General features: G+C 42.3%; 1 long non-coding RNA gene across 2 annotated transcripts; it reads left to right on the top strand.

The window, feature by feature from the left end:
* The first annotated feature begins 1,656 nt into the window (after window positions 1-1,656).
* LOC140196938 (uncharacterized) lies at window positions 1,657-23,884 on the top strand. 2 transcript variants are annotated; one of them, XR_011885837.1, is made up of 4 exons: window positions 1,657-1,769; window positions 5,002-5,165; window positions 21,070-21,132; window positions 23,732-23,884. It is a non-coding gene; the product is annotated as an uncharacterized lncRNA (long non-coding RNA). The 2 variants fall into 2 exon arrangements; XR_011885838.1 differs by having other exon boundaries at window positions 4,998-5,165.
* The last annotated feature ends 444 nt before the right edge of the window (window positions 23,885-24,328 follow it).

The following is a 24,328-nucleotide window of genomic DNA, read 5'->3' as shown; positions in this document are numbered from 1 at the left end:
ATCCCAACTATATCATAATCATTAATAACAATCTGCACTTTCAATTCATCCACCTTATTACGAATGCTCCTTGCATTGACACACAAAGCCTTCAGGCGCTCTTTTACAACTCTCTTAGCCCTTATACAATTATGCTGAAAAGTGGCCCTTTTTAATGCTTGCCCTGGATTTGTCGGCCTGCCATTTTTACTTTTCTCCATAGTACTTTTTGTTTCTGCCCTCACTTTACACCCCTCTGCCTCTCTGCACTGGTTCCCACCTCTATCTATCTATTCCTCTATCTATTCCTCTTATTCTCTTGTCCACCTCTAAGAGTAAAGCCCTAGCTCCCTTAATCTCTGATCACAATGCATACTCTCTAAACCAGGTAGCATCCTGGTAAATCTCCTCTGTACCCTTTCCAATGCTTCCACATCCTCCCTATCGTGAGGTGACCAGAACTGGACACAGTACTCCAAGTGTGGCCTAACCAGAGTTTTATAGAACTGCACATTACATTGCGACTCTTAAACTCTATCACTTGACTTATGAAAGCTAACACCCCATAAGCTTTCTTAACTACCCTATCCACCTGTGAGGCAACTTTCAGGGATCTGTGGACATGTACCCCCAGATCCCTCTGCTCCTCCACACTACCAAGTATCCTGCCATTTACTTCGCACTCTGCCTTGGAGTTTGTCCTTCCAAAGTGTACCACTTCACACTTCTCCAGGTTGAACTCCATCTGCCACTTCTCAGCCCACTTCTGCATCCTACCAATGTCTCTCTCCAATCCTTGACAATCCTCCACACTATCTACAACAGCACCAACCTTTGTGTCGTCTGCAAACTTGCCAACCCACCCTTCTACCTGCACATCCAGGTCGTTAATAAAAATCATGAAAAGTAGAGGTCCCAGAACCAATATTTCTGGGATACCACTAGTCACAACCCTGCGAATGTATTACCTCCACCACGACCCTCTGCCTTCTGCAGGCAAGCCAATTCTGAATCTACTTGGCCAAATTTCCCTGGATCCTATGCCTTCTGACTTTCTGAATAAGCCTACCGTGTGGAACCTTGTCAAATGCCTTACTAAAAACCATATAGATCACATCCACTGCACTACCCTCATCTATATGCCTGGTCACCTCCTCAAAGAACACTATCAGGCTTGTTAGACACGATCTGCCCTTCACAAAGCCATGCTGACTGTCCCTGATCAGACCATGATTCTCTAAATGCCCATAGATCCTATCTCTAAGAATCTTTTCCAACAGCTTTCCCACCACAGACGTAAGGCTCACTGGTCTACAATTACCCGGACTATCCCTACTACCTTTTTTGAACAAGGGGACAACATTCGCCTCCCTCCAATCCTCTGGTACCATTCCCGTAGACAACGAGGACATAAAGATCCCGGCCAGAGGCCTCGTGAAGCAGCCTGGGGAATATTTCCGTCAGGTCCCGGGGACATCTCGGCTCCAGAGCGGAGACGGGAACAGCGGGGGTAACGCCCTCTCAGCTGGTTCGCCTCCGCGACTGGTTGTAACTAGTGATTGACATCGCTGCGCACCATTGGGAATAGCGCAGCTGCTGAATCCTCTGTTGTCAGCGGGGGGAGGGGAGGGTTTGTCATGTGATTAGTAGCCCAGTATTTAAACCGATAAAGCTCGAGCTCAGCAGCGCGTGGGTGACATAAGACTCCGCGCACGTGAGGGCAGATCCCGGTGTGGGGAACCCATGTGTGACGTCAGGCGTGTGGGGCGACTGTGTGACATCACCTGTGGGTGAGCGCTTGTATTTAAAAGCCCCTTAATGGAGGTTTTTTCTGATTTCAGTGGGACAACAACATGAATCACGGGTTTCATCACAGAATCCAGTGCTGTAACATGTAAAGTCCCCTGTTATGTGTCCAGCTGTGCCATGTTGCTGGTGGAGTGGGCAGCGTGGTGTTTGTCTCGACTTGGGTCACAACACCAGAATTGCCAGCGGGGTCCACGCACAGTGTATTAGTCAACAGAAAACCCCTCGTCCCCGCAGTCTTTGTCTCCTGGTAAACTCAACACGTGACAGTGTGGTCCATATGAACCCCTTCCTCACCCACCCCATTTTTATTCAGATATGTCCTCCCTTCCTTCTCGGTCCTGAAGGAGGATTCGACTGGAAACGTCGACAGTTGACTCTTTTCCATAGATGTTGCCCGGCCTGCTGAGTTCCGCCAGCATTTTGTTTGTGCTGGTTTGGAATTCCAGCATCTGCTGACTTTACATCAAAGTTGCTGGTGAACGCAGCAGGCCAGGCAGCATCTCTAGGAAGAGGCACAGTCGACGTTTCAGGCCGAGACCCTTCGTCAGGTCCTGAAGGGTGTCAGACCCAAACGTCGACTGTACCTCTTCCTAGAGATGCTGCCTTGCCTGCTGCGTTCACCAGCAATTTTTATGTGTGTTGCTTGAAATTCCAGCATCTGCAGATTTCCTCGTATCTGCTGACTTTCTCATGTTAGTGATTTACCTCTCCGCTGTCCCTCCCGCCTCCGGCTACCGGCGGCGTCGCATGGACCTCTGGCCGCGGGTGATGCTGCGGAGAACCTCCTGCTAAACGCAGGCACGGTGCCGACCACAGCTGTCGGCGGCGGTGCGGAAGGATGAGATCCCACAGTGGTGTGAATCGGGGGCTGGCTGCACTGGGAAATGGCCGGGACGGGGCTCTGCTGGACGGTCGAAGGCTCCGGGCTCTCCGGTCCCGCAGGCCTTGTTTTAGCTTTGCGCCCGAGGTGGGCCGTGGTATTTCTTAGTTGTGGTTCCCAAGCTGGGAGGGGGTTTGGGGTGAAGGAGGTCTGATGTGTTGATCTGTATCCAAACATTTCTGCAGCTCCTCGCAGTCACGGGCAGAGTAGTTACCATGCAAAAGGCGTGAAGTGTCCGGATGGGAAACTTTCTATGGTGTGTTGATAACAATTTGGTGAGGGTCAAAGTATATATGGCAAAGATTTTAGAATCTTTTATGCAGTAATATGTACTATTCATTCTGTACCTGTGTATTGCTGGAGGATAGTCAGTGATTGTCCGTGATCCCTTCTCCCACCTGGTTCCATCTGCTCACCCCTGTCCATCTTGTTTAACCTCTGTCCAGTCTCCTCACCCCAAACCCCCCCCCCTTCAGTGCTGTGCATCAACCATCGGGGTCAACCTCAGTCCACCCTGTATCCCACCAGCTCAATGTTATATATCAGCTATCTTTCTTCTAACCTTTCTCTTCATTGTGAAGTGTTCTTTTGCACCTTTGGCCTTGCTCAGTTATTTCCAGAATAGTTTTTTGTTAGTTGGAATGCCAGAAGGTCATCAGGTATCAGTTCTGTTTGCATTTGTGTGGAGGTGCTAGATTTTTAACAGTGACTGGCTGACACAGTACAGCATTTTACTGGCAACAAAGCTACTGGGAGAGTTGGTGCTTGGGCTATAATCCTGTGATCTACATTCCAGGCATATGGAACTGTCGGTGTTTTGGCTTTGACTTTGGTTAGTGCTTATACAGATGGGGCTGGATGGTCGTCCTTCTGCAATGAAGCAGAAATTTCGAGCAGCTGGACATTGGTTGTGGGGAAATCCCGGATTTCACTACTCAGTGTGAGATGCGGGGACGATGTGTGAGACTCTCAGGGTCAGTGAGTGGCAGATTCAGCTGTGTGACTCTGTGAGGTTGGGTCCTTGGATATCACAGTTTTTGATCCAGGTAAAATGGACCCAGGGATCGAGCTGCTTGGGCTTATAAGGTGTTGAGCAAGAATTTCTGGTCTGGGATCAGATGCTTGTTTGTGGAGTTCTTTTGGAAGAAATGACTGCTAATCTGAGGAGAAGATGAGTTCCCATTCCAACAGGGAGAAGCTTTGAGTAAATGGGCTGTTCTGTGTTTGCAACAATAGAAATAGACCCCTGAGTTTGGTGTTCAAACTGTGTTTGGAAATCTCCCCTTCAGTGTCACCTGTCTGTGACTCGGTGGAAATCAGGCAGAATCTTAAGTTGCTGGAAATCTGTACTAAAAACTGAAAGTGTTTGAAGTCACTCTGACAAAACATTATTAACCTGAATTGTTAAGTTTGTTTCTCTCCCCACAGCTGTTCCTTATACACTGAGTGTTTCTGGTAATTCCAGTTTCTTTTTATTACATTCACCCTGGAATAGTTTATATTTCCTGAAATGGACCTGTTTTAACCTGGGAATGGAAATGGCTCGTTCTGTGATAGTAGAACATTAAAGAAACAACAAATTTTCCCTGTAAATTATCCTGGTACCAATTAGTCTGTTATTCCTGGAAATGTGTTCAGTACAGTTCTTACTAATGATGTTTACAAGAATAATCTCAGAAATGATCGGTGTTATGTACAAGGAGCATTTGATGGTTCTGGACCTGTGCTCAATGGAGTTCAGAGGGACGGCGGGGGTGGTGGAGGGATGTATGGTTAAGTAAACCTACCGAATGCTGAAAAGCCTGGATACAGTGGACATGGAGAGGATGTTTCCATTAGACAGAGAGTCTGTGATCTGACAGCACAGTCTCAGAATAAAGATGCTTCCCTTTAAAACTGAGATGAGAAAATTTTTTTGGCCAAAATGTAGTGGATCTGTGGAATTTGTTGCCGCAGAGTTCGTTGATGCTGCCATTTTTGGTATATTTATGACAGATTAATATATTCATGATTGCTAAGTAGCTTCAGGGTTACAGGAGGAAGGCAGGAATATGGTGTTGGAATAAAACTCAGCCATGGTTGAGTGGTGGGGCAGACCAGATAGATCGAATCACCTAGTTCTGTTCCTGTGTCTTATGTCTTACCATGACTGAATGATGGCTCCTTCTTATCCCATATCGTTTTGTGACGTGTCAGGGACAATAAAAGATTGCTCACTAAGATCATTATACTTTACTTTCAGTCATTAAATTTCAGTGAGTTTTGTTCTTAGAAACAGGAAGCAGAAATGTTTGGTTCTCCTTTTTACTGTTAATGTGCTTCATCAAAGTTAGATCTGCAGTGAGAGATTTATTGGAAGAAAAGCCCCAACTGGAAGCAAACCACTTCTGAAGACGAGGGAACAGCAACAAGTGAACCAGCCCAAGGATTGAGAGCATCAACTGGAGAGGACCCATCTGACTCTGAAATTCCAGTGACTCAGTCAGGAGAAAGTTTGGTGAGTCTCATTTACTCAAACACTGGTCCTTTCGACATTACATACCTGTACAAAGGAAGGTAGGAAATAGTTGGGGTGAGACTGAATGTGCCCAGAAGTTATGCCTCTATCAGACCTAGTTGCAATCATTCCAGGTCTGATAATTTGGTTCCAGCAGCCCAGCCTTTTAAAACTAGTCCCATTCAGTGGAACTCAAATCTGGATAAAGTCACTCAGAGACCGTATAAGTACAAACACTTTATTCCAAACATCCTGGGCTTACTCAGTTAGTCGCTCAAACGGGAACAGTCTGTGACTTGTCCTGTCCAATCCACTAAGTGACTAACAATTCCCCTTACACCACAGGTATACCCATCCAGATACTGCGCCCCCCCCCCCCCCCCCCCCCCCCCCCCCCCCCCCCCGTCGCAAGTAGACAGGCTGGAGCCAGAGTTATTTACTACATGACAGCCCCTAAAGTCAAATTACAAAATAGTCATAATGGCTTACACACACAGAACAGAATGAAGCTGTCCTATCTCTACACATGAGTGCACAAGGAGATAAGCACCCTGAAACCCTAGCTAGCTACCCTCAAGAAGAAATATGGCTTAGCACATCTGTTGATCATCAGCAGTTTCTTTCAGAAAAACAAGCTGCTATTGATTAATGAAGTGTTAACCCTTTTACATACTTTATCATTACATGATCAACAAAGCAGTAATTTTTTACAGAAAAAGCAACTGAGTACAAGATTGACTTATCAGTGGGTAAAAACAGCATACAACAGAAATTATAACAATAATATGTACAAATATTAGACCATAATGAAATATCATGCCCCACATATTCCCCAACAGGCCTTCGAAGACCACTATTTTGACCCTTCGGTGAAGCCGTGTAAATCCTGCCCTACTTTCTTGATGCTGTCAATCTCCTTGGCCGTGTGCTCAGAGAGGGATGTAATGTTAGACTGATCAGGGATATAGGGGCAACATTCTGTCTCAATAATAGCACAGGTTCCCCCTTTCTCAGCTAGGATAAAATCTAAACCCATACGATTCTGTAGGACTGTTTGCCAGATTGCAATCCTTTCAGTGGATATTTCTGTTATTTGGGCCTGTGTTTCTGTCAGGGCCCCTGCAGTATTGTGGCCAGCTCCTCAAGTGCTGTAGCCAAATTGATTATCTCTCGCAAATTCCTGGCTACTCCATAGGAGAGAAAAGTGATCAGCCAAAATCGCTCAGTTTCAGTTATTCATCTCTGCTGCTGGGCACCTGCAAGTATGGTCAGGATGCATGTTTCCCAGTAGGAAGTTCTGCTTGGTGGAGCCTGGGATACCATCCCCCAAAACACTGACAGCCACAGTCATCTCTGACTGGACCACAGTTCCTCGCCTCACTTCCCTGGGTGTTATTTCAGAAAACTCAGGCTGAGAATTCCTCACTCTGGTTGAGCGGGATTACTGACATTGGAATCATAGTTTTACCATGCTGCGGGAATTCGACACAAACCCAGCAGGCCCCTAGTTCTACCTGTTTGGCATAGGTGTGACAGAGAGACAGAAAGGTGTTAACATGGGGGCCCCCGGATGCTGGGGTGAGCCCTCTCAAAGACACAAACACCACTATCAACCAATTCATTTTCCTTTAGTCCGACAGACTCCTTCTACTCAGTTCCTTCAGTAACACGTTTGTTGTCTGTTCGATGTATCCACCGAGATTGCCCCTTCAGTTTCACAGCCGTGGGAGTGGTCAGTAACACCTGATATGTTCCTCTCCACCGAGGTCCGAGTTTCCCTCAATCCCATTTCTTGACCAGGACAAAATTCCCAGGTTCTATGGTGGGATAGTCACTCCTGTCTGTGGAGTAGTTCCCTTCCTTGTAAGCCTGTTGTACCTGTGAATGTAATGCTTGGAAAATTTTGGTTAGTTGGCATATATATTTCCCCGTCTCTTCCCCTAGGGTATGCATATCCAATTTTTCTGGTAGACTTTCTGGGAGCAATGGTACACAAGGTCATGGTCCCCAGGGTGTCCTCATGGGCCGTCCATAAATTATTTTAGCTGGTGACAACTCTGTTTTCCCCTGTGGGGGAAACAACATGTGGAATAGGTCGGACCTTCAACCAAGTGAGTCCAGTCTCCACTGTTAGTTTGGCCAATTTGCTCTTCAGAGTGCGGTTAGCTCTCTCCACAATGCCAGCGGCCCGTGGGTGGTGTACACAGTGGAATTGTTGCTTGGTAGCTAGTTCGTTACATACCTCTTCGTTTACTTTCACCACAAATTGTGGGCCATTGTCAGAGCTCAGCATCTCTGGCAGGCCGTACCTGGGAATTATTTCCCATAATAATAACTTCGCAACAGTCATAGCAGTATTATTGGTAGTTGGAATAGCTTCAATCCATCTACTAAACACATCTATAACAACTAAGCAGTATCTATAGCAAAGTACTCTAGACAATACAATAAGATCAACTTGTAGACATGAAAAAGGTCCACCTGGCAAGGGAGTCGTACCCGGTGTTCGCGGTACAGGTTACCAACCATTCCCTCCTTTTCCAGGTGTGTAGAATTATGTATATAATCAACCAATATTTATAAAAGCTGTGTAGGAACACAAACCTGTCCCACTGAGGTGACCCAAAAGCCTAGGTCAGTGTCTTTCTGGCACTCCATCTGGGACCACAGTTTGTGCTGCTCCTCAGAGGCGTCCCCCTGAAAAGTACATACCTCTCGCAAGTCTGGCAAACCCGTTCTGCTTGAGTCACGGAGGGTTGCTTGATGGGAACCCGAGGGGACTACAACTACTGAGGATTGTGTTGTACTTTTCGCTGTCTAATCCGCTAAAGCATTGCCTTTAGTGACCCGGTCGGACATGCGGGTGTGGGCCGCACATTTAATAATAGCCAAAACTCGAGGTAGCTGTAGAGCGGTGAGGAAGTTGTTTACAAAGATGGCATTACTAATGGGGTGGCCAGAGGAAGTCAGGAATCCCCATGTTCCCAGAGAGCCCCATAGTCATGTACAACTTCAAATGCATAACGGGAGTCTGTGTAAATGTTTTCACTTTTGTCTGTTGCTAGGATACAGGGATGAGTCAGGGCAAACAGCTCAGCCTTCTGGGCAGAGACTGCTGCTTCAAAAGAGGCCTGCTCAACTATTCACTGTCCATCACTATCACATAGCCAGAATATCGTTTTCCTACTGGATCCACAAAAGAGCTTCCATCCTCATAAAACGTTGCCTCGGGTATTGCGCAATGGATCGGAGAGTCTGTCCTTCTTCCACAGTGATCTGGACAGGGGAGCAGTTAGTGCGGCTGAATTACATAGAATAGTACAGAACAGTACAGGACCTTCAGTCCACAATGTTGTACCGACCCTCAAACCCTGCCTCCCATATAAGCCCCCACCTTAAAATCCTCCATATACCTGTCTAGTAGTCTCTTAAACTTCACAAGTGTATCTGCCTCCACCACTGACTCAGGCAGTGCATTCCACGCACCAACCACTCTCTGAGTAAAAAACCTTCCTCTAATATCCCCCTTGAGCTTCCCACCCCTTACCTTAAAGCCATGTCCTCTTGTATTGAGCAGTGGTGCCCTGGGGAAGAGGCGCTGGCTATACACTCTTATCTATTCCTCTTATTATCTTGTACACCTCTATCATGTCTCCTCTCATCCTCCTTCTTTCCAAAGAGTAAAGCCCTAGCTCCCTTAAGCTCTGATCATAATGCATACTTTCTAAACGAGGCAGCATCCTGGTAAATCTCCTCTGTACCCTTTCCAATGCTTCCACATCCTTCCTATAGTGAGGTGACCAGAACTGGACACAGTACTCCAAGTGTGGCCTAACCAGAGTTTTATAGAGCTGCATCATTACATCGCGACTCTTAAACTCTATCCCTCGACTTATGAAAGCTAACACCCCATAAGCTTTCTTAACTACCCTATCCACCTGTGAGGCAACTTTCAGGGATCTGTGGACACGTACCCCGAAATCCCTCTGCTCCTCCACACTACCATGTATCCTGCCATTTACTTTGTACTCTGCCTTGGAGTTTGTCCTTCCAAAATGTACCACCTCACACTTCTCCAGGTTGAACTCCATCTGCCACTTCTCAGCCCACTTCTGCATCCTATCAATGTCTCTCTGCAACCTTTGACAATCCTCTACACTATCTACAACACCACCAACCTTTGTGTCGTCTGCAAACTTGCCAACCCACCCTTCTACCCCCACATCCAGGTTGTTAATAAAATTTACGAAAAGTAGAGGTTCTAGAACAGATCCTTGTGGCACACCACTAGTCACAATCCTCCAATCTGAATGTACTCCCTCCACCACCACCCTCTGCCTTCGGCAGGCAAGCCAATTCTGAATCCACCTGGCCAAACTTCCCTGGATCCCATGCCTTCTGACTTTCTGAATAAGCCTACCTTGTGGAACCTTGTCAGATGCCTTACTAAAATACATATAGATCACATCCACTGCACTACCCTCATCTATATGCCTGGTCACCTCCTCAAAGAACTCTTATCAGGCTTGTTAGACACGATCTGCCCTTCACAAAGCCATGCTGACTGATTCTCTAAATGTCTATAGATCCAATCTCTAAGAATGTTTTCCAACAGCTTTCCCACCACAGATGTAAGGCTCACTGGTCTATAATTACCCGGACTATCCCTACTAGCTTTTTTAAACAAGGGGACAACATTTGCCTCCCTCCAGTCCTCCAGTACCATTGCCGTGGACAAAGAGGACATAAAGATCCTAGCCAGAGGCTCAGTAATCTCTTCTCTCACCTCGTGGAGCAGCCTGGGGAATATTCCGTCAGGTCCCGGGGACTTATCTGTCTTAATGTATTTTAACAACTCCAACACCTCCTCTCCCTTAATATCAACATGCTCCAGAACATCAACCTCACTCATATTGTCCTCACCATCATCAAGTTCCCTCTCATTGGTGAGTACCAAAGAGAAGTATTCATTGAGAACCTCGCTCACTTCCACAGCCTCCAGGCACATCTTCCCACCTTTATCTCTAATCGGTCCTCCCTTCACTCCTGTCATCCTTTTTTTCTTCACATAATTGAAGAATGCCTTGGGGTTTTCCTTTACCTTACTCACCAAGGCCTTCTCATGCCCCCTTCTTGCTCTTCTCAGACCCTTAAGCTCCTTTGTTGCTTCCCTATATTCCTCAATAGACCCATCTGATCCTTGCTTCCTAAACCTCATGTACGCTGCCTTCTTCCACCTGACTAGATTTTCCGCCTCACTTGTCACCCATGGTTCCTTCATCCTACCATTCTTTATCTTCCTCACCGGGACAAATTTATCCCTTACATCCCGCAAGAGATTTCTAAACATCAACCACACGTCCATAGTACATTTCCCTGCAAAAACATCATCCCAATTCACACCCGCAAGTTCTAGCCTTATAGCCTCATAATTTGCCTTTCCCCAATTAAAAATTTTCCTGTCCTCTCTGATTCTATCCTTTTCCATGATAATGCTAAAGGCCAGGGCGCAGTGGTCACTGTCCCCCAGATGCTCACCCAATTCATGGCCGGAAATTGCCCAGAGATGCGGGACAACATCTTGGATTCAGTCAAGATTAAAAGAGTGTCTTACCACATGTCCCATTTTCTGTGGATTCTCCAGGAGGCGCTCATGGAGTGAGGTTGTTTTTGGCTTTGCTCCATTATCGTTACTTTTTTCTTAACCTATGATCACCCTTATTTAATTTATTTTACCTAATCTAGAAGATATATTCTGCACTATTGATTTATCCTTGAACTGTAACTGTGAAATTTGAAGAAATGAGCAAGGAAATAAGTACAAGATCCAAAGTGCGAGATCCTAAAAATGGGAAAGATTCCGATGGGAACAGGAGAGAAATAGGTGAATACAAGCAATCTGAACTATCTTATGATATTCTGCTGAATCTTTTAAATGAAAAATTTGAACAACAACGTCAAAGTTTTAAAGAAGATTTAAAGTCAATTAAGGATTCTTTGGAATCGCTTGATTGTGAAGTTAAACAGAAACAAAGTAAAATTACTGAATTGGACAACAAAGCTTGGAAGATTTGAAAATTGAGAGTTTGGAATAGAAATTGTCTTATACAACTAAATAGCTAGAGCGTTTTAAATCCAAGATTATTGATCTTGAAAACCGATCTAGAAGACAGAACTTACGTATAATTGGTCTCCCCGAGGATGTCGAGGAAGGGGGCCCTTTAAAATTCTTCTCTCAACTTTTAAAGGATGCAGTTAGCTCTGTATTCCCAGATGATCCTCCATTGCTTGACCGTGTTCACTGTACATTGCGTCCCAAACTGACCTCTGAGTTTAAACCGAGGCCAGTGATCCTCCATTTCCATTATGTTCATGTTAAGGAGCATCTCATCTGAATTGCCTGTCGGTAAGGTATGATTAAATTTCAACATTATCAGTTCCGTTTAGTGGAGGACTACAGTCCAGAAGTGATGAAGGAGCAGCTGGCTTTCAAACCTCTGATGTCAGAATGCTACCAAAAAGGTCTCAGACGAGCCTTATTGTATCCTGCCTGTTTAAGAATTTCTCCTTCAGAGCGACCACGCCGTGTCTTCTATTCCACAAGTGCGGTTCGAAGTTTTTTGGATGAGCACTATTCAACTGCTACGGATACTTTGCTCTAATTAATGTATGGCTCTCGCAGCATTGGCTCTGTTTTTACGTGCTTTTTCTTTAAAGCCTATAATCATCGTATTAAGATGGACTTTTATAAGTTCAAGCTTTTCGTTTCTGGTTCATAGACATTTTTCACATTTCAATTAAAGTTTTTTTTTCTTGTTAATGAATTCATTTTTTTTAACTTTGTTAGTTACTAATTATTTGATTTCTGATATTATCACTAATGATTTGATGGTGAATTTCTATTGTATGGAGGAATATCTTGTTTATTTTTTTGGCTTTGTATGATTAAGATGGCGGTCTGTCTCCCTTCTTTCAGAATACCTTTTGTCTTTTTACTATGCCATCTTTTCATGTTCCTTCTCCCCATAATTCCTTTCTTTTCTGAAGTGCCATTTTCAATTATTTATATTTGTAATTGATTAAAAATATGCGTCGGCGCTTACATTTTTTTCGTTCATTTTAGAAATCACAATTTGAAGATTATTATAGTACAATGTTTAATTATTTTGGATTTCGGGGGGTGTGGTTCTTTTTAACATATATCTTTGGAGTTGCCTTCTGGAGAAATGGGGGTAGATTTAGTATTAGTTCTTAGTTCTTTTTCTAGCCCTTTCTGGCATAGGTTCGGGACTTTATGGGTAGAAGGTAGGGAGTACTTTACTTTTGTTATTAGACTTTTCTATTGGGCTGATTCAGAACTACAAAGATGTCTGCAGTGTCGTGACTTCCGGTTCTGCTCTGAATATTTATTCCTCTTCCGATTTCACGTGTTTACCTTAAGCTTAACTTTTTATATACCAAAGGGTTGTCTTTAAACTATGGCTCAGATTATTAATTTTGTCTCTTGGAATACAAATGGCTGAAACCATCCAATAAAATGGAAAAAGATTTTTCAAGTATTCCACAGACTGAATGCTCATATTATTTTTGCACAAGAAACTCATGTGAAGAAAGAGGATAATCAATGTTTCTTTAGGTTTTGGAAGGAATAAAAGTATCACTCAAACTCTCAGGCCAAAGCCATTGGAATAGTTTAGGTTAGATTAGATTATGAGGACACTCAGTCCTCGTTTATTGTCATTTAGAAATGCATGCATTAAGAAATAATACAATGTTCCTCCAGAAAGATATCACAAAAAAAGGGACAAACCAAAGACTAACACTGACAAGACCATATAATTATAACATATAGTTACTGCAGTGCAAAGCAATACCATAATTTGATAAAGAGTAGACCATAGGCACAGTTTTAAAAAAGGTCTCAAAGTTCCGATTGACTCCCGATAGTCCCCGATAGCAGGCGGTAAAAGGGAGAAACTCTCCCTGCCATAAACCTCCAGAAACCAACAACTGCTGATGCAGCACCCTGGAAACATCCGACCACAGCCGACTGAGTCCGTCCGAAAACTTCGAGCCTCCAACACCAAGTACCGAGCACCATCTCTGCCGAGCGCCTCCACCCTGCTCCAGCCGCTCAGCAACAAGCAAAGCCAAGGACTAGGAGCCTTCTCTGGAGACTCTGGATCACACAGTCGCAGCAGCAGCGAAACAGGCATTTCAGAAGTTCCTCTGTTCTCTCACGTCTGTCTCCATCAAATCAGGATTGTGCACGGCACCCTACTTGACAGATTACAGATATCATTCAGTGGAGTGACCGCTGCGCGCTGTGACACGCTGTCATCTTCTCCTCTTCCAGTCTCAATTTTTATAGATTCCTCAATTACATTTGTTCATCATGACATCATTTCATATCCAAGTGGTAGCTTTTTGTTAATTACTGGGTTACTTTTTAATAAAAAAAGTTGCTATGGTCAATGTTTATGTTCCAAACATGGATTTCCCCGAATTTTTTAAGCATTTATTTACTTCTTTTCGTAATTTAAAAAAAGAATATGTTGATAATGGGTGGAGATTTTAATTCCTGTTTAAATCCCCTGATGGATAGATCCATATCTAGTCAGGCTTTACCGAATAAGTCAGCTACTCTTATCAAATCTTTTATGATTGTTTCTGGACTTCCAGAAATTTGGAGATTTTTATATCGTAAGGATAAAGAGTTTTCATCTCACATGTTTATCATTCTTATTCTCAAATTGACTACTTTTTTATTGACTCTCGTTTAATTCCATCTGTAATTGACAATAATTATAACATTATCGCCATTTCTGATCATGTTCCAATGAAACTTTCTATCAAGTTAATGGATACTTCTCTGAGTATTAGACAATGGTGATTTAATGCTGATTTGCTCCAAGTCCCGGATTTTGTTAAGTTTATGAAGGAACAGTTTGATCTCTTCTTTTCAACTAATATTACGGAAGAAATCTCCAACGGGACAGTATGGGACACTTTTAACGCATATATCCATGGACAGATTATTTCTTATTCTGTTGGTTTGAAAAAACGTATTAAGAATGAAACACTTTTGTTGGTTGATAAAATTAAAGAAATTGATAAGAAATATTCTATTGCGCCTAGTAAGGAGCTTTATAAACAGAGAGTCTAGCTTCAAATGGAACACAACTTATTATTAACATCCTCAATTGAAAATCAATTAATGAAAACTAGAATTGAGTTTTATATACATAGTGACAAATTGGGTAAATTATCAGCTAACCAATTGAAAACTGCTTCAGTTAAACATCAAATTATTAAGATTCGCAAACATGATGATACCTTGACAGTTAATCATGGTGACGTAAACAAATCTTTTCAAGAATTTTATACCTCATTATACCATTCTGAATTTCCTCAGGATCCCAACACCATGCATGACTTTTTAAGGTAATTGAATTTTCCGAAATTATCACCCGAAGAATGTTTAACATTAGAAACTCCTATTACGGATGAAGAAATAACCATATAACTATATAACATTTACAGCTCAGAAACAGGCCATCTCGGCCCTTCTAGTCCATGCCGAACTCTTACTCCCACCTCGTCCCACCAACCTGCACTCAGCCCATAACCCTCCATTCCTTTCCTGTCCATATAGCTGTCCAATTTAACTTTAAACGACAACATCGAACCTGCCTCAACAACTTCTGCTGGAAGCTCGTTCCACACAGCTACCACTCTCTGAGTAAAGAAGTTCCCCCCCCCAAGTTCCCCTGAACTTTTGCCCTTTAACTCTCAACTCATGTCCTCTTGTTTGAATCTCCCCCACTCTCAATGGAAAGAGCCTATCCACGTCAACTCTATCTATCCCCCTCATAATTTTAAGTACCTCTATCAAGTTCCTCCTCAACCTTCTACGTTCCAAAGAATAAAGACCCAACTTGTTCTACCCATCTCTGTAACTTAGGTGATGAAACCCAGGTAACATTCTAGTAAATCTTCTCTGTACTCTCTCTATTTTGTTGACATCTTTCCTATAATTTGGTGACCAAAACTGTACACAATACTCCAAATTTGACCTCACCAATGCCTTGTACAATTTCAACATTACATCCCAACTCCTATATGCAATGCTCTGATTTATAAAGGCCAGCATACCAAAAGCTTTCTTCATCAACCTCTCCACATGAGATTCCACCTTCAGGGAACTGTGCACCATTATTCCTAGATCCCTCTATTCCACTGCATTCTTCAATGCCCTACCATTTACCATGTATGTCCTATTTTGATTAGTCCTACCAAAATGTAGCACCTCACATTTATCAGCATTAACCTCCATCTGCCATCTTTCAGTCCGCTCTTCTAACTGGCCTAATTCTCTCTGCAAGCTTTGAGAACCTACTTCATTATCCACAACTCCACCTATCTTAGTATCATCTGCATACTTACTCATCCAATTTACCACCCCATCATCCAGATCATTAATGTATATGACAAATAACACCGGACCCAGTACAGATCCCTGAGGCACAGCACGAGTCACCGGCCTCCAATCTGACTTACAGTTATTCACCACTACTCTCTGGTGTCGCCCATTCAGCCACTGCTGAATCAATTTTACTACTTCAATAGTAATACCTAACGATTGAACCTTCCTAACTAACCTTCCGTGTGGGACTTTGTCAAAGGCCTTTCTGAAGTCCATACATGCAACATCCAATGCTTTTGCCCTCGTCAACATTCCCACTAACCTGTTCAAAAAAAATCAGTAAGATTTGTCAACCATGACCTTCCCCGTACAAATCCATGTTGACTGTTCCTAATCAGACCCTGTCTATCCAGATAATTATATATACCATCTGTAAGAATACTTTCTATCAATTTACCCACCACTGACGTCAAACTCACAGGCCAATAATTGCTTGGTTTACTCTTAGAACCCTTTTTAAACAAAGGAACAACATGAGCAATACGCCAATCCTCCGGCACCATCCCCGTCTCTAATGACATTTGAAATATTTCTGTCAGAGCCCTTGCTATTTCCACACTAACTTCCCTCATGGTCCTAGGGAATATCTTGTCAGGACCCGGAGACTTATCCACTTTTATATTCCTTAAAAGCTCTAGTACTTCCTCTTCTTTAATTATCATGGTTTCCATAACTTCCCTACCTGTTTCCCTTGTCTTATACAATGCAATATCCTTCTCCTTAGTCAATACCGAAGAAAATAAATTGTTTAGAATCTCCCCATCTCTTTTGGCTCCACATGTAGCTGTCCACTCTGATTCTCTAAGGGACCAATTTTATGCCTCACTATCCTTTTGTTGTTGATATAATGGTAGAAACCCTTGGGATTTATTTTCACTTTACTTGCCAAAGCAACCTCGTATCTTCTTTTAGCTTTTCTGATTTCTTTCTTAAGATTCTTTTTATATTCTTTATATTCCTCGAGCGCCTCATTTACTCCATGCTGCCTATATTTATTGTAGATCTCTCTCTTTTTCGGAACCAAATTTCCAATATCCCTTGAAAACCATGGGTCTCTCAAACTTTCAACCTAACGGGAACATAAAGATTCTGCACTCTCAAAATTTCACCTTTAAATGATCTCCATTTCTCTATTACATTCTTCCCATAAAACAAATTGTCCTAATCCACTCCTTCTAAATCCTTTCGCATCTCCTCAAAGTTAGCCTTTCTCCAATCAAAAATCTCAACCCTGGGTCCAGACCTTTTCTTCTCCATAACTATACAGCTGTTATTTCCTCAATGAATTCTTGCAAAGCACCGGGTCCAGATGGTTTTACAGGGGAATTTTAAAAGTTTTTTTTCTTCTATCCTTTCTCCTTGGTTGTCTAAAGTTTTTGAAGAAGCTATCAGATTAGGTAAATTACCACAATCATTTTATGGAGCTTCTATTTTTTTAATTCTTAAAAAGAATGAAGATCCTACTGGTTGTGCATCATACAGACCGATACTTCTCCTGAATGTAGATTCTATTTTTTTTCTAAAGTATTAGTAACTAGGTTAGAGAAAGTATTACCTCAAATTATCTCTGTGGACCAAACTGGATTTATTAAAAATCGTTATTCATCTTTTAATATTAGGAGGTAAATGAATATTGTTTATACTCCTTCACTTAGTACTCCAGAATGTGTTATGTCATTAGATACTGAAAAACCTTTTGACAGAGTTGAATGGCCATATCTATTTAGTGTGCTTGAGAAATTTAATTTTAATCCGATATTTATATCTTGGATTAAATTGATATATCATACCCCTGTAGCTTCGGTTTGTACTAACAATCAAAGATCTTCCTTTTTTCACTTAGCTTGAGTTCTAGGCAGGGATGTCCTCTTAGTCCATTATTATTTGATATTGCCCTTTAGCAATTGCTATCCAAGACTCACCTAACATTTTTGGTATTACCCGTGGGAAAGAAATACATAAGTTATCATTAAATTCAGATGGTTCGTTATTATACATTTCTAATCCTGAGAAATCCATTCCCGCTATTTTATCCTTGTTTGTTCAGTTTAGTAATTTTTCTGGTTATAAATTGAACCTTAATAAGAGTGAATGATTTCCCCTAAATGTGCAGGTTCCAATTTATGGTTGTTTACCATTTAAATTGGTACCGACTTTTTCACTTATTTAGGGGTTAAAATTACAAAAAAAAATAAGGATTTATTTAAGGCTTTTTTTTTTAACTATTAATTGATCAGATTAAACTTCTGTTTACTAAATGGTCACCAAAGTCTCTCTCATTGATCGGTGGGATCAATGCTGTCAAGATTTTTTGTATTTATTTCAAGCAGTGCCAATTTTTATTCCAAACGCCTTTTTTGATAATGTTGATTCCAAAATTTCCTCATATATATGGCAGAACAAAAATCCTAGGTTAGGTAAAAAATATTTACAGAAATCTGAAAAGGAGGGGCATTTGGCATTGCCGAATTTTAGATTTTACGATTGGGCAATTAATATTCCATATTTAAAATTTTGATGATGGGACTCTGACGTAACTTCAGGTCCACATTGGGTAAATCTTGAATGTAATTCTTTACAAGGGCTTTCATTGAGTTCTATTTTAGGGACTTTGTTTCCCTTTAGTCTTTCTAAATTGTATAAACAAATGGATAACCCAATAGTGAAATATACTTTATGAATATGGTTTCAATTTTGAATTTTTCTTTGGGTTGAATCAATTTTTTCTAGCAAGTCCTATTATATCTAATTTCTTCTTTCAACCCTGTATCATATTTGGCTTGGAAAACTAAAAGTATAGTACGATTTTGTGATCTATTTTTGGATCATTGTTTCATGTCCTTTGAACAATTATTTAAGAAAAATATAACTTGCCTACATCACATTTTTTTAGATGTTTACAGATTAGAAACTTTGTAAATACTGTTTTTCCTACCTTCCCGAATTTATATTCAACAGATATTTTGGAAAATATTTTAGATTTAAGTCCTTTTCGGAAAGGTGTAATAGCAACTATTTATAATATAATTATGAAAATACATCCAGACGTATCTAATAAAGTTCAGACTGCTTGGGAAAGGGAACTTAAGATTACTTGGAAGAGGTACAGTTGACGTTTCAGGCCGAGATCCTTTGTCAGGACGAAGAGTCTCGGCCTGAAACGTCGTCTGTACCTCTTCCTAGAGATGCTGCCTGGCCTGCTGCATTCACCAGCAACTTTGATGTGTGTTGCTTGAATTTCCAGCATCTGCAGAATTCCTCGTGTTTAAGATTACTTTACCGATTGAAAAATTTGAAAAAATTCTTCAATTTGTTAACTGATCCTCTATATGTGCTAAACATGCGTTGATACAGTGTAAAGTAGTGCAAAGGGCTCATATGTCTAAGGATAAATTAGCTTGTTATTACTCTCATATAAATCCTGTATGTGTTAGATCTCACTCCGAGATAGCTTCTTTAACTCATATGTTTTGGTCATGTCCTGTTTTGAAAAAATATTGGAAAGATATTTTTGATATTATTTCAACTGTTCTGAATATTGATTTACAACCTCACCCTATTACTGCAATTTTTGGGTTACCAATGATAGAATCAAGTCATTTAACCTCTTCAGCTCGTCGGATGGCTGCATTTCTTACATTAATAGCTAGAAGATCCATTTTGCTGAATAGGAAAGAGATTAATCCTCCCACCACATTTCATTGGTTCTCTCAGACTATGTTGTGTTTAAACTTAGAAAATATTAGAATTGTTATTTATAATCCCTCTATTAAATTCAAAAAGACTTGGAGGCCATTTATTCAGCACTTCCATGTGATGTAATTTGACCTTATCCAAACCTATTCTATTTCTTCTTTATATATTAAGAGGAGCGGAGTCGACGACACTAATGGTTCTTTTTTTGTTTTGATATTACATAACAGCCCTTGTCTTTTTTTCCCCTTAGTTTAGTTAGTTAACATTCTTTAGGTTAGTTTTTCTTTTGGGGTATATATATTTTTTTCCTTTTTCATGTTATATATTTTTAAATTTTTTTGTATATTATATTTGTATCCTGTATGATTAGGAAGTTTAATACCCATGTGTCAACTGGGTTTATATTTAAATTTGTTAATTACAACAATGTAATCCCAATAACTTTGTATCAATACTATGTTATGTTTATTATTATGAAACCAATAAAAAGATTGCAAAAGAAAGAAAGAGAGTGGTTGTGGTTGCCCCCATATCATAAATAGAATCAGAATTCCAGCAACTTGCAATATTACATTGGGCCTTTCCTGAGGAGTGGTACTTACGGTGGGAAGTTTCCTTGCTTGTCAATTTCTAAATGGGTTGTTGTCCCCACTTGTACCTTGGTAGGTTTTTGTTCCCATTTCTGATCCCCAGATCCAGCCGGCTCACATCCTTCTTCCCGCTGAACATATTCACCTTTAATATTAGTTCCCTTCGAGGTTCATCAGGATTCGAAAGCCGAGTCCCGATAATATGTCAAAGCATTCGATTTCGGTCATTGTCAGGCCAATCCATATTATTTGCTTTAATCATGTTGACTAACTTTGCTGGTAAGCATTGGAGCAGCAAGACATTAAACTGCAGGGACGGATTCCCATCATTAAAGTCTTAGTCTTCTGCGAAAGTGCCATAGCAGGCCACAAATCGCTCCCAATAGTCTGGTCTCGATTCCCCAGGCTTAGGTTTGCATTCAAGTACTTTAGTGACGTTTGCAGGTTGCTGGAGAGCCCTTTCCAAGGCTTGAATAATCTGGTCATTCTCATCATGGTTTCCCGCCTGTAACTCCTGATAGGTATGGTATCTCAATTCAGCTTTCCATTCCCTCATCAGCTGAGAGAATCATGCAGCAGAGACCTGCAGTACATACCTCTATCCCTTTGTCACATGCATAATTCCTCCAACTTGCTAATAATATACTGTTCCACTTTACATCTGGCTTTTCCTTCCATTCCCTTTTCAACAATTTCCACTTCTTTCCACAGTTCTTTTTCCATATCAAATTTGCTGCTTGTTGTCATGAGGTAACATCCCACATTCCATCCCCAGTGGACACATTTTGTTCCCCAATTTCTTATTCAGCGCTGCACTCAACGTTCGCAAATCTTTCCTTGTCTGGAAAACTCTCACACATATTGTGCAGGACTGCTTCTAGCCGACTCGTATCAATCGACTGCAATTGACCCATGTTATCTCAGTAATTTACCCGGCACAAAGCCTCCTGCTCAATTAACAATCAGATAAATTTACCTGGCTGGCACCTCCTGCTCAATTGATAAATTTGCACGGCACGTCTTCCTCCTGCCCACTTAGTAAAATTTACCCGGTACTGCCTAGTGCCCACTTCGTAAAATTCTGCCTATCTGATACGAGTCTCCTGACAGATTCTTTTCTGATTCCTTCAAGGTATGTGATCAGCCTTGGGCGAGGGACCGTACCTCCAAAGCAACTAACGGACAACATCAAAAGGTAAAATACCTATTAGGCGCCTGGACGGTCTCCACAGTCCCCAGAGTGGTCCAGCCGCTTACTAAGTCCGTCTGAACATAGAACATAGAATAGTACATCACAGTACAGGCCCTTCGGCCCACGATGTTGTGTCGACCGTCAAACCCTGCCTCCCATATAACCCCCCACCTTAAAATCCTCCATATACCTGTCTAGTAATCTCTTACACTTCACTAGTGTATCTGCCTCCACCACTGACTCAGGCAGTGCATTCCACGTACCAACCAATCTCTGAGTAAAAAACCTTCCTCTAATATCCCCCTTGAACTCCCCACCCCTTACCTTAAAGCCATGTCCTCTTGTATTGAGCAGTGGTGCCCTGGGAAAGAGGCGCTGGCTATCCACTCTTATCTATTCCTCTTATTATCTTGTACACCTCTATCATGTCTCCTCTCATCTTCCTTCTCTCCAAAGAGTAAAGCCCTAGCTCCCTTAATGCTGATCATAATCCACACTCTCTAAACCAGGCAGCATCCTGGTAAATCTCCTCTGTACCCTTTCCAATGCTTCCACATCCTTCCTATAGTGATGAAACCAGAACTGGACACAGTACTCCAAGTGTGGCCTAACCAGAGTTTTATAGAGCTGCATCATTACATCGCGACTCTTAAACTCTGTCCCTCGACTTATGAAAGCCAACACCCCATAAGCTTTCTTAACTACACTATCCACCTTTGAGGCAACTTTCAGGGATCAATGGACATGTACCCCCAGAACCCTCTGCTCTTCCACACTACCAAGTATACTGCCACTTACTTTGTACTCTGCCTTGGAGTTTGTCCTTCCAAAGTGTACCACCTCACACTTCTCTGGGTTGAAATCCATCTGTCACTTCGTAGCCCACTTCTGCATCCTATCAATGTCTCTCTGCAATCTTTGACAATTCTCTACACTATCTACAACTCCACCAACCTTTCTGTCGTCTGAAAACTTGCCAACCCATCCTTCTACCCCAACAACCAGATCGTTAATATAAATCACGAAAAGTAGAGGTCCCAGAACAGATCCTTGTGGGACATCACTAGTCACAATCCTCCAATCTGAATGTACTCCCTCCACCCTGAACCTCTGCCTTCTGCAGGCAAGCCAATTCTGAATCCACCTGGCCAATCTTCCCTGGATGCCATGCCTTCTGACTTTCTGAATAAGCCTACCGAGTGGAACCTTGTCAAGTGCCTTGCTAACATCCACATAGTTCACATCCACTGCACCACCCTCATCTATATGCCTGGTCACCTCCTCAAAGAACACTATCAGGCTTGTTAGACACGATCTGCCCTTCACAAAGCCATGCTGACTGTCCCTGATCAGACCATGATTCTCTAAGTGCCCAGAGATCCTATCTCTAAGAATCTTTTCCAACAGCTTTCCTACCACAGATGTAAGGCTCACTGGTCTATAATTACCGGGACTATCCCTACTACCTTTTTTGAACATGGGGATAATATTCGCCTCCCTCCAGTCCTCCGGTACCATTCCTGTGGACAACGAGGACATAAAGATCCTCGCCAGAGGCTCAGCAATCTCTTCCCTCACCTTGTGGAGCAGCCTGGGGAATATTCCATCAGGCCCCGGGGACTTACTCGTCCTAATGTATTTTAACAACTCCAACACCTCCTCTCCCTTAATATCAACATGCTCCAGAACATCAACCTCACTCATATTGTCCTCACCATCATCAAGTTCCCTCTCATTGGTGAGTACCGAAGAGATGTGTTCATTGAGGATGTTGCTCACTTCCACAGCCTCCAGGCACATCTTCCCACCTTTATCTCTAATCGGTCCTACCTTCACTCCTGTCATCCTTTTTTTCTTCACATAATTGAAGAATGCCTTGGGGTTTTCCTTTACCCTGCTCGCCAAGGCCTTCTCATGCCCCCTTCTTGCTCTTCTCAGCCCCTTCTTAATCTCCTTTCTTGCTTCCCTATATCCCTCAATAGACCCATCTGATCCTTGCTTCCTAAACCTCATGTACGCTGCCTTCTTCCACCTGACTAGATTTTCCACCTCACTTGTAATCCATGGTTCCTTCACCCAATCATTCTTTATCTTCCTCACCGGGACAAATTTATCCCTAACATCCTGCAAGAGATCTCTAAACATCGACCACATGTCCATAGTACATTTCCCTGCAAAACCATCATCCCAATTCACACCCGCAAGTTCTAGCCATATAGCCTCATCATCTGCCCTTCCCCAATTAAAAATTTTCCTGTCCTCTCTGATTGTATCCTTTTCCATGATAATGCTAAAGGCCAGGGAGCGGTGATCACTGTCCCCCAGATGCTCACCCACTGAGAGATCTGAGACCTGACCCGGTCATTACTACCTAGTACTAGATCTAGTATGGCTTTCCCCCCAGTCGGCCTGTCCACATACGGTAACAGGATACCATCTTGTACACACTTAACAAACTCTGCCCCATCTAAACCCTTTGAACTAATCAGGTGCCAATCAATATTAGGGAAGTAAAAGTCACCTATGATAACAACCCTGTTATTTTTGCACCTTTCCAAAATCTGCCTCCCAATCTGCTCCTCTGTATCTCTGCTGCTACCAGGGGGCCTGCTTGGTACTCCCTATATCGGGATCCTGTTCGTGACGCCGGATGTTAAAGTTGAATCTGAATAAAACTCGGGAGAGGAGCTTCTTATCGTCACCACAGTTCATTGCGCATTCTCCTGCAGGAGTTAGAGACCCAGTTGCCAAAGCGAATGCACGTAAGCACTGCTACCATCTTATAAGTGGACTGAATTAGTCAGGTTACTGTCGTATATTTATACATAGTACGATACATACATTACGATTGCAGGATGTTATTTGAACTGGTATGCCCACCAAGTCTGTTGGTGCAAAACTTAATTACGTAGATAAGAGAGTTCACTAAATCAAGTTTTTAATTACAGATGGATGTACTGTCGAGTCCCCATCAGTTATTCCCTTTGCAGGACCCTGACTTAATTACAGACAGAAGTTCATTCCTGTCCTTTTCGGCGAGCCCTCCTCCCTTTACTCAAACGAGTTTACAATGTATAATCCTTCCAGGTGAGGTAACACTTCAGCTGTGAGTCAGCTGGGGTGATATACTGCATCCGGTGCTCCTGATGTGGCCTTCTATAGATTGGCGAGACCTGACGCATACTGGGAGATTGTTTTG

The sequence above is a fragment of the Mobula birostris genome, chromosome 4, assembly GCF_030028105.1.
Source record: "Mobula birostris isolate sMobBir1 chromosome 4, sMobBir1.hap1, whole genome shotgun sequence".
Classification (NCBI taxonomy): Eukaryota; Metazoa; Chordata; class Chondrichthyes; order Myliobatiformes; family Myliobatidae; genus Mobula; species Mobula birostris.
Note: the sequence above shows the minus strand (reverse complement) of the source record. Positions and strands in the feature narration are given on the sequence as shown.